We start from the raw sequence: 10,931 nt of genomic DNA, 5'->3' as shown, positions 1-10,931 counted from the left end.
CTGTCTGCATACTTGCTTCCTCAGTTCTGGGCTCATCAACAGGTTCTGAGGTGCGAAATGGTTTGACATTTTTGGCAGGGACCCACTTAATCCCAGCGCTTGTGGAGACAGAAGCATACCCTTTGCCCCACGTTATTAATTGAAACGGACCTTCCTTCTGTCCAGAGTCAGGGTTTCCAATTAGAACAGAAGGATGTCCTTTCAGTTTTGCCTGTGTGTTATTTGAAAAGTGCCTGAAAATTGGTGGATGAGGTTCTGTTCTTGAACTGTTTAGAAAATTGAAAACATACAGAGCCTTGTTCAGCCTCATCTGTGGGGTGATCTCCATTCCCCCTCTCTGTTGATCTAAAATGTGTTTTAGGGTTTGATGTGCCCTTTCAATAATTGCTTGGCTTGTGGGAGAGTGGGGAATACCAAAGATGTGCCATTCGTTTAGAAAAGTGGCCAATTTTTGAGATATGTATGCGAGACCGTTGTCAGTTTTTACTTCTTGGGGTACACCCAATGAAGCAAAAGCTTGCAGGAAATTATGACAGGCATGATTGCTGGTTTCACCTGTGTGAAGGGAAGCAAAAATTGCACCAGAGAATGTGTCCACGGAAACATGAATATTTTCGAATTTGCCAAAGAAAGGGTATTTAGTGATGTCTGTTTGCCACAACTGCAGGCTTTGCAAGTCTTGGGGGTTGACTGCTCCTGTAAAAGTAGGAGGTTGCACAAGCTGACAGACAGGGCAAGTACTGATGATAGCATTAGCTTGACTTTTGGAAATTTGAAACATTCGCATGAGTGCTTGTGCATTTTGGTGAAAAAAAGCATGACTCAATTTTGCTTGTTCAAAAATGTTTGGCAAAGTGTTTGAAATAATCACTGTCAGTTTGTCCGCTCTCGCATTTCCTTCCACTAAAAATCCAGGAAGCAAAGAATGAGCTCTGATGTGAGAAACAAAATATGGATTAGTTCTGTATTGCCAAGTTATAAAAAGACATGAAAGCCAACGATATAAAATTTCATTGCTAACATCCTTTAAAATTGACTCTTCTATTCTCTTAACTACATTAGCAACATAAGCAGAATCTGTGATTATATTAAAAGGTTGAGGGAAAAGCTGAAAATCTCAAACCACTGCAGCAAGCTCAACAATTTGAGGAGATCCCTCTACTGTTTGAATATCAGACTCCCAAACATTAGTTTTTTGATTGATCCAAGTTACAACGGATTTGTGGCTTTTGCCAGAACCATCAGTGAAGAGGGTCATGGCATTTAAAGGTTCTTCACTTAATTTAGGTTATTCCCTGAAACTCAATTTTGCTTGCAGTAGTTTGTGAGCTGGGTAATGTACAGTACAAACACCTGGGAAACCCAAGAATGCATATTGTAAATCATCAGAATTTTGCATTGCCCAATTGAGATAATCTTTTTTCAATGGCAAATAGATAACTGAAAATTCTTGACAGGCTAAAGTTAACAATCTGGTCCTGCCCTTAATTACAATGTATGCAATAATTTCTAAAACTGTGAAAATGGTCTTTGGAAACCTGTAAGGAGGAAAAATCCATTATTAACAAAGGATCTTGCTCTGAAGTGCCCCACTGGAAAATGAGACCACAAAGTTGCATCTTCTCTCCTAGAACTGCAAAAAAGAAAGGGTTTTCAGGAACACAACGATGAGCTTGTCTTCTTTGGAGAGCTTCTGTGATCTTGTCGAGGGCGACACGAGCTTCAGGGCTTAAAGTTCTTGGCGAAGTGATGTTGCAGCTTCCTCTCAGCAAGTCAAAGAGTGGACTCAGCTCATCAGTGGTGATTCCTAATATTGGTCTGACCCAATTGTCTGACCCAATTGATTTCTCCCAAAAGTTGTTGTAATTATTGCAGGTTGTTGACACTGGTCCGGATCTGAATTTTCTGTGGTGTTATTGTCGTCTCAGTCATCTTCCATCCTAGGTACTTCCAAGGTGAAACTTCTTGAATTTTTGTTGCCGAGATTTCAAGCCCAGCTTTTTGGATTTCAGCAACAACACAGGCTCGGGTTTCTTCCATCTCTTACTGTGTAGAGGCTGTGATGAGTAGATCATCCATGTAGTGTAAAATCATGGATCTTGGGAACTTCTGACAAGCAGGATACAAAGCTTGGGTGATGAAATATTGACAAATTATAGGCGAATTCTTCATCCCTTGTGGCAATGATTTCCAGTGGTATCTTTGGACGGGTTCACTTTGATTGATGACAGGAACTGAAAAGGCAAAACTTGGGGCGTCATCGGGGTGAAGTGGAATATGGAAAAAACAGTCCTTGAAATCAATTACAATGAGAGGCCAATGCTTTGGAATCATAAACAAAGAGGGAAGTCCAGGCTGAAGAAGTCCCATGTCTTCAGTCACTTCATTGATCCTCCTCAGGTCATGCAGCAACCTCCAGGAGTCAGATGCCTTCTTGTGGATGACAAAGACTGGAGAATTCCAGGGACTGTTTGTGGGAGCGATGTGACCTTGCTGTAATTGTTCCTTTACCAGTTTATTAAGAATGTTCAATTTTTTCTCTGTCAAAGGCCATTGATCGATCCATACAGGATGATCAGTTTTCCTGGTGAACTTCAAAGTTGCAGATTTCGATGTGGCTTTCATTGCAGGCCCACTTCCCTGAAACAAGTTTCACACATTTTCACATTCACAGAACACAGCGAAAAATCCGAACAGTTCTCCCGACAAGACAAGAATTCCTTTATTCCCAGAGGGAAAGATGAAAGACTTTTTTTAGCTGCAGGGACATCATGAAGCCCAAGAGGAACAGAAGATGCAACACTGTTCACAGAGTCTGAAGATACACCCGATACATTCCCCGATATGCAGGCAGACTCCGTTTTACTTGGATTTAAAGAGTCAGAGCAAGTTATTTTGTTTTATGAGTCAGAGTTGTCCTTATTAGTATCAGTTTGTTTGAAACATTCCATCAAAGCCCTAGGGGCTGGTATAAGTACTTTCAGGTCCTCATCTTTTTTGAGAGAGACCAAATTATAGATTCTCCAGTTTATCTGATCCCAAAAATAAAAAGTAAAAGCAGACTGTCAATTTAAATCTTGAGTATTCACTTTAACCCAGATGAGTAAATTTGCAAGCTCAGTTTTTGAGATCTCGGAACAACCTTTCTCTTGTAACATTGTGTCTAATTGGTGAAAAACATCCCATTCTGTTTTAGATAAGTTATTTCCCATTCTCGTTACCCAGGTGCCCCCTCAAGAAAAATTACTTACAAACATGTCGGCTACAGGCGAAGGGGATGGTAATGTCCTCCTGATTAACACCTGGGTCTCTGGCGCCCAGGATTTCCACAATTTTCTTGTTTTCTCCTAAACTACGTCCTCACACAAGGGCCCCACTTACCGCAGACAAAACTATACACAATCGAACAGGACGGAGCAGATCTGGAACAGTGACATGAGCCTTTTTTTCAGCTCATCAGTCTCAGTACATTATTAGAACAATGGAGACGGGATGTTAACAGCTTGCTGATCCACAGGAAATGCCAAGGAGGTGTTGCATTACAGCATAGCATAAAATCATCTTGGCCTAGATTTCAGCTAATCACACACAGAGCAACACATATTGACAAGAATTCTATCCAATCATATGAAACACACGTAATGGTAGTTAAAACAAAGACTTGTTCATAAGAAACAAAGAACAGAGCTCCATTCATGCTACCCTTCTAAAGATATAAATTAAATAACCTTGTTGCAATCCATAAGGCAGTTCTACAGAGGTCTATTGTTATTTGTCACTTCTGCTCTACTGCTTAGAAAACTTTTTTGCTGTATGTGCAATGCTAACAAAACTTCTGCCTGAGGCCTGCCCTTTTAAACCATTTTCCCAAAACCCTCTAACTTCATGAATCCCAGGATGAACCAATGCCAAGAGGGGCTCTTTCGACAGTGCCAAGTGGCTCCTACAATTTGCCATCCAGAAGCAGGGCAGATGAGTTTTGTTTGCCAGGAAAAAGGAGCAAGGTTTTTATGTGGGGGCCTTTGGCTGGAGTGGCTGGATGGCTCCTGAAATTCCACAATATGCAGGATGGTTTCCATGCCGAAGCTGGCACCAGTGCCAAGTCAGGCTGCTTTGACAGTGCCAAGTGTCTCCTGCAGTCTTCCATCAAGAACTGCAGCAGGTGAGTTTTGTTTACCAGGGAAAATACGTGAGCATTTCCGTTTGGAGTGCCTAAGGCTGGAGGTGCCTGGCTGGCTCCTGAAATTCCGCAATTCGCACGAAGGTTCGCAGACTCAAGCTGGGAGCAGTTGTAACTTGGGCTGGTTTGAAACTGGCAAGTGTCTCCTGCAGTCTGCCATCAAGTACCGCAGCTAGTGAGTTTGTTTGCCAGGAAAAAGGAGCGAGATTTTTCATTCAGGGACCTTTGGTCTGAGTGGCCGGCTGGCTCCTGAATGTCAACAGTTTGCAGGATGGTTCCCAAACCAAAGCTGGCCCCAGTTTCAACTCATGCTGGTTTGACAGTGCCAACTGTCTCCTGCAATCTGCCATCAAGAACCGTGGATGGTGAGATTTGTTTGCCAGGGAAAAGAGCTGTGGTTTTTGTTCGTGGCCTAGGGCTGGAGTGGCCGGCTGGCTCCTGAAATTCCCCCTTTGCAGAATGGTTCCCAGACCCAAGGAGGCAGCAGTGCCAAGACAGGCAGGTTTGACAGTTGCAAGTGGCTCCTGGAATCTGCCATCAAGTTCTGGGGCAGGTGAGTTTTCTTTTAAAAGGAAAATGGTGGAGATTTGAGTTGACGGGCCTGTGGCTGAGAGTGGCCGGCTGGCTTCTGAAATTCCGCAATGTGCAAAATGGTTCGCAGACTCAAGCTGGCACGAGTGCCAAGTCAGGCAGGTTCAACAGTGCCAAGTGGCTCCTGCAATCTGCCATCAAGTACCGGGACAGGTGAGTTTTTTTTTTCCCAGGGAAAATGGGCTAGCATTTCTGTTTGGGTGCCTGTGGCCGGAGTGGCCGGCTGGCTCCTGAAATTCCACAAGACGCAGGATTGTTCCCAAATACAAGCTGGCACCAGTGCACAGACAGGCTGGTTTGACAGTGCCTAGTGGCTCCTGCAATTGGCCATCATGTACCGGTGAAGTTGTGTTGGAGAAGTTTGCTCAGTCATGGCTTGAAGGAAAAAAAGGCCATGAAAATATACAGCTGATGGAGAAGTAAAAGGCAGCTGTAAGCAGCTAATTCTCAAGGCTATTTCCCAGGCATGTTTCTGTAAACAGCAAGAGTTCTCAAGCCTGTCTTCAATAACAAGTAAATACCTTGTCCTTGGATAAAGTATGGGAAAGCAAAAGTGACAAACATGGAGGCCTTGAGAATCTTTCATATCAGGGTGAGAACACAAATCTTGGTTTCAATAAAAAACTCACAGGTATTGAAAACAAAAGGAGGGGTTGGTGTTTAATCTGTAACCAATGATGAGCTCGGGTTTTGCAATATATATGAACTTAATTAACACCGATATAAAAATGTGCATGGTTGATCAATAAATCGGAGTTCGATGCTGATCAAAGGATGGGTCGTCTCCCTTCACTTCATCAAAGTTGAGTTTTGTTTGCCAGGAAAAAGGAGGAAGGTTTTTGTTTGGGAACCTGTGGCCAGAGTGTCTTGATGGTACCTGAAATTCCACAACATGCAGGAATGGTTCCCAGGCCCAAGCTGGCAGCAGTGCCAGGTCAGGCTGGTTTGACAGTTCCTAGTGGCTCCTGCAATCTGCCATCAAGAACTGGGCCAGGTGAGTTTAGTTTGCCAGGGAAAATGGACCAGCATTTCTGTTTGGGGGTCTCTGGTTGGAGTGGCCATATGGCTCCTGAAATTCCACAATATGCAGGATGGTTCCCAGACACAAGCTGGCACCAGTGCAGAGTCGGTCTGGTTTGACAGTGCCAAGTGGCGTCTACAATCTGCCATCCAGAAGCGCGGCAGGTGATGTTGCAGCGTTTTGTTCAGACATGGCTTATAGAAAAAGGCCATGATCATATACAGCTGGTTAAATAGTAAAAGGCAGCTGTAAGCAGCAAGTTCTCAGGCTTTTTCCTTTAAAAGAATAAACACTGTGTCCTTGGCTAAGTGATGAGAAAAACATGGTGGAAAACATGGAGTCCTTGAATGTAGTGAGCAGCAAGATAAAGAACAAGTATTAGTCTAAAAAAGAAAGCCACAGGTATTAGCAAAAAGGGAGGGGTTGACATGTAATCTCTAACCAATGATGAGCTCGAATTTTGCAAAATATATGAGCTTAATTAACACTACTTTAAAAGCATGTATGCTGGATCCGAGACAGAGATCATCACTAAGGTGTGCTTGTCTCCCTTCACTTTCATCATATGGTGACCCCCGATTGTGATAAGGCAATGCACCACGGAGGAGTGCACAACCAGGTCGGGTTCTGAAGCAGCTGGAACAGCAGATAAGCATGGAGAAAAAGGAGAAAAAAGAAGCGGAGACGCGCCGTGCCTCAGGTGATGGTACAGGCGAGCCCAACCGAAACATTCTGCCGCAACCTTGAAGAGCTGCAACAGTGCTGACGATTTAGGTATGGAAATGAAAGCAGCATATCATTTATTTACTGCCTTTTTACAAAAACGGCAGGTTAAGGGAATAGATTTCTAAAGGATTTACCAGGGCTTTTGACTTATGGCTATGCTAAGGGAGTTTTTATTAACTCCCATACGGTTCACGAGTTAACAGAGTGGCGTAAATTCGGTGATTTATTGTGGGAGGCTACTTTAGAAGATGACAAAACTGCCAAGAAGTTAGGTAAATTATGGAGGGTGGTTCACAATGAGATGTTAAAGCTTCAGGCCGAGAAAGAGGCTGCCGAGCAGGCAACAGCTGCACATGGGCGTAATAAAGATTACGATCAGGAGATGGGTACAACACTCGCTCCTGCAGGGAGGACGGTTTTCTTGCCTGCTTCGCCATCCTCCTCTGCTTCAGCAAGTCAGGGTAATAGAGCGCGCTTCTGAGGCTTCCGCACCCCCTGAACAACAGGAGCTGTGGCCAAGACCACCCAATAAGCTCCTGCAAATCAATGAGCCGATCCCTAGGGTGGAAAACGACCTAGCAGAGTTTATTGCGAGGGAGCGGAGAGTAGCGTGGGCAGTGCTTCCAAGAAAAGCTATGGAAAAGGGGGATGAGGAAGTTATCAACGCTGCTACCCAGCTGGCTTGTCCTGTTGTATTCAATCTGCAGGAGGGAGGGGGCATGCAGGCTACTATTACAGCCCTTGATTGGAAATTGTTGTCTCAGCTGAGGTCTACTGTTAGTCAATTTGGAGTGAAAAGTGAGCCAGCCAAAAAAATGTTAGACTATATTTTTGATACCAGTCTTCTCTTGGTAAGTGATTGTCGTGGAAAAAGCTAAATTGATCTTTATCAACACAGCAGTTGTTATTTAATGCTCATTGGCAGGGCTTGTGAATAAATGTGTAGGGGGACAGAGGCAGAGGGACACCCTCTCCATGGTATAACTGTGAATGAGCTTAGGGGCTTGGGACCTTTTCTTGTACTGAGCAAGCTTTGCTGGGCAAGATAAGTGCGGGAAGCTATGAGGTGGTCGGTTTTGCTAAGAGAGGGTAAAAGAGCAGGAGGGATACCATGTATATGGAAATTAGGCAAGGGCCAGAGATCATTTGGGTCATTTATTGATAAGGTGCGCGCAATTGAAGGGTGGGTAAGATATTTTAGGGGGGCTTTACTCAAGGGAGTGGCTCTCCAAAATTGAAATTTCTATACTAGGGCATGCTTAATACTGGGTCCCATTAGACTATGAGGGAATTAGAGAGGATTTTGTGCCACGGATCCCAAGCCTTTGTGTGAGCATCAACAATTGGGTAGGCTTACAAAAATGGAAAAGCCTCTCAAAATCAGGTGTTATGCTCTGCACCATTCAAGCGTCAGCAGTGCTGCCCCCAACTCTGTGGTGCCAAAAATGCCCTTGGCATCACATACGCGCTGCAAGCAGAGAGGGAAAAGCACGAACGCAGTGACCAGCACCGACACTGTCGTCGCTGCCGCTAAAAAGCCCTTCCTGTCTCAACCCGCCACACAAAGGGGCCTCTGTTTGGGAAAATGGCAGGCGTAGGAGTTCGTTGAGACCCCGCACCCACGCGGTGGGTGCTTGCTTTGTAAGATCACTGCTTTTTTGTTGGGATTATTTGTTTTTCCTGGTGTCTTTGATGTGGATTTTTAGGGAGATTTTTGGCAATGGTGATACACCTTTTCCCACCCCCAAATTAACAAAGGACAGAGGATTGCTCAGTGGTGCCACTTAAAGCCAAATGACTAAGGGAATTCAGGCTATAAAAGGACAAAGAGGGGGGGAAAATGGTTTTTTGAATACGGAAAGGACTTACCTTACTGATTTGAACCTTTCTGAGAGACTCAAGAAAAGGGTGGAAGTGGAAATTTCAAGGACAAAAGGATCATTTTCGGCTTGCCGATCTGGAGCAGATTCCAACTCATTAGCCCTACCCACCCCCTCCTCTCCGGGTTTCATGAATGAAAACAGCTAACAGCTTTTTTTTCAGTAGTCCAATTGCCCCCCTACCGTGCAATGCCTTATAGGACATTATGGTTAGTTGGGGGTGGTTTTAACCCTTTGGGGTAAAGCCATTGTTTGGGGCCGTGGCTGGGGGAAACCTTGTGACATATGCTATAGGGTATGGTGACCTTTAATGCTTTTGCTTATTTTGCCTTGTAATTTTTAATTGTATTCAAAATATGGTCAGTAGAAAACAGAAATAAACTGGCAGATAAGCTCCTTGACCAAAAAAAAAAAAAAAAAAAAACAAAAGGGGAATGTGTTTGGAGAGTTTTGTTAAGACAGTTAAGAAAAAAAGGCATGATCATTTTACAGCTGGTTAAATAGTAAAAGGCAGATGGTAAGCAGCAAGTTCTCAGGCTTTTCCTTTAAAAAGATTAAACACTGTGTCCTTGGTAAGGGGATGAGAAAAAATGGTGGGAAACATGGAGTCCTTGAATTTTTAGTGGCAGCAGATAAAAAAAAGTATTTGTCTAAAAAAGAAAGCCAAGGTATTAGCAAAAAAGGAGGGGTGGACATGTAATCTGTAACATGATGAGCTCGGTTTTTTGCAATTTGTATAAGTTAATTAACACTATTTAAAAGTAGTAGGATAGGTCAATAAAATCCGAGACAGGATATCCCTAGGGTGTGATTGTCTCCCTTCACTTTTCCTCAAGGTGAGTTTTGTTTGCCCGGGAAAAAGGCCGAGATTTGTGTTGGGGGGCCAGTGGTCAGGGATTGGTGCCTGGATCCCGAAATTAATGATCGCCAATGGTTCGACCCAAGCTGGCATCAGTGCCAAGTCAGGTGGTTTGACAGTGCCAAGTGGTCCTGAATCTTGCCATCAAAGTGAGGCAGTGAGTTTTGTTTGCCGGGGAAAGGGCCAAAGGTTTGTGTTCAGGGGCCTGTGCCCAGGAGTGCTGGTTTGGCTTCAAAAATTCCACGATACGCAGGATGGTTCCCAGACCCCAAGCTGGCATCAGAGCCAAGTCACCTGGTTTTTTTACGTGCAAGTAGCCCCCCTGCAATTGCATGAGAAGCGGGGCAGGCGGTTTTTGTTTACCAGGGAAAGGGATAGGTTTGTGTTGCGGTGTGTTGCAATGTCCTGTTTTAAACTTCCGGGTCCCTTCCCCTGTGTGCCTATACCTTTCCCTTTCCCCCTCACCCCTTTTGAGTGTGCCTGTCAATCAGGCTAACATACCAGCAAGGCGTCGTGTGATTGGTCCTCAGGCTGGGGGACATTGGATAGGTGTCCTGTCCCTTGAGACCCTGCCCTTTTTACTGGTTGGTAACTCACCTGTCCCTCCCCCTTTCCCCCCCTCCCGGTTATAAGGTTAATGAGCCAGCAGCGGAATTTGTTAGCGGCAGTTGCCCCGGTGCAGAATTCTGTAACCAGGAATTTAAAAATTGGCACCCCAGCAAATCCCTCCTATTTTCTCTTCACCCTCGCCAGAAGCCCTTTTTTCCGAGGTAAACGGAGTCCTGACAAGCCTGGACTTGGCCCTGTGCCCGCTGCCTCTCCAGCAGCCAAAAATATCTCTGGGGTAAAAACCACAGTGCTGCCTTTGGCCCAGCAGCGAGGTCAGAACGGCCCAGCCCCCTTAAAAAGGTTATATTGGGTCTTATTCCAATAGGTTTGTGCTAGGGGGCCTGTGGCTAGGAGTGGCTGGCTGGCTCCTGAAATTCCACGACACACAGGATGTTTCCCAGCCAAAACTGGCACCAGAGCGAAATCGGGTTTGATTGACAGTGCCGCCTCTTTAATCTCCATCAGAAGCGGGGCAGGTGAGTTGTGTTTTGCAGGGAAAGCATTGGGGGTTTGCTGTTGGGGGGACCTGTGGGGCCCGGGGAGTTGCGGATGGTTTGAAATTCCAACCATGCAGGTGGTTCCAGTCCAAGGTGGCATCAGAGGCAAGACGGGGCTGGTTTGACATTTTTCCAAGTACCTCTTGCAAACTGTATGAAAGAGGCTGGGAGGGTGAATTTTGTTTGCCCGGGGAAATTTGGAGACAGATTTTTTTGGTAGCAAAATGGCCAGCAAAGGCCGCTGGCTCCTAGAAATTCCACGATACGCAGTATGGTTCACAGAAACTGCTGGAACCAGTGCCAAACTAAGGCTTGTTTGACAGTGCCAGGTGGGGTCCTGCAATCTGCTATCCAGACTCAGGGCAGGTGGTTTTCTTTGCCAGGCAAAAACCCGAGGTTTGTGTTCGGAACCTGTGGCCGTGGCTCCTGAAATTCCCACGATACAAGGGGTGGTTCCGAGACCCAAGCTGGCATCGTGCCAATTCATGCTGTTTTGCAGTGCCTAGTGGCTCGCAATCTGCCCAGAAGGGGAGGTGCAGATGAAATTTTGCTTGCTAGGGGAAAAGGG

The sequence above is a fragment of the Zonotrichia leucophrys genome, chromosome 20, assembly GCF_028769735.1.
Source record: "Zonotrichia leucophrys gambelii isolate GWCS_2022_RI chromosome 20, RI_Zleu_2.0, whole genome shotgun sequence".
Lineage (NCBI taxonomy): Eukaryota > Metazoa > Chordata > Aves > Passeriformes > Passerellidae > Zonotrichia > Zonotrichia leucophrys.
The sequence above is the reverse complement of the archived record's forward strand: the minus strand, read 5'-3'. Positions refer to the sequence as shown.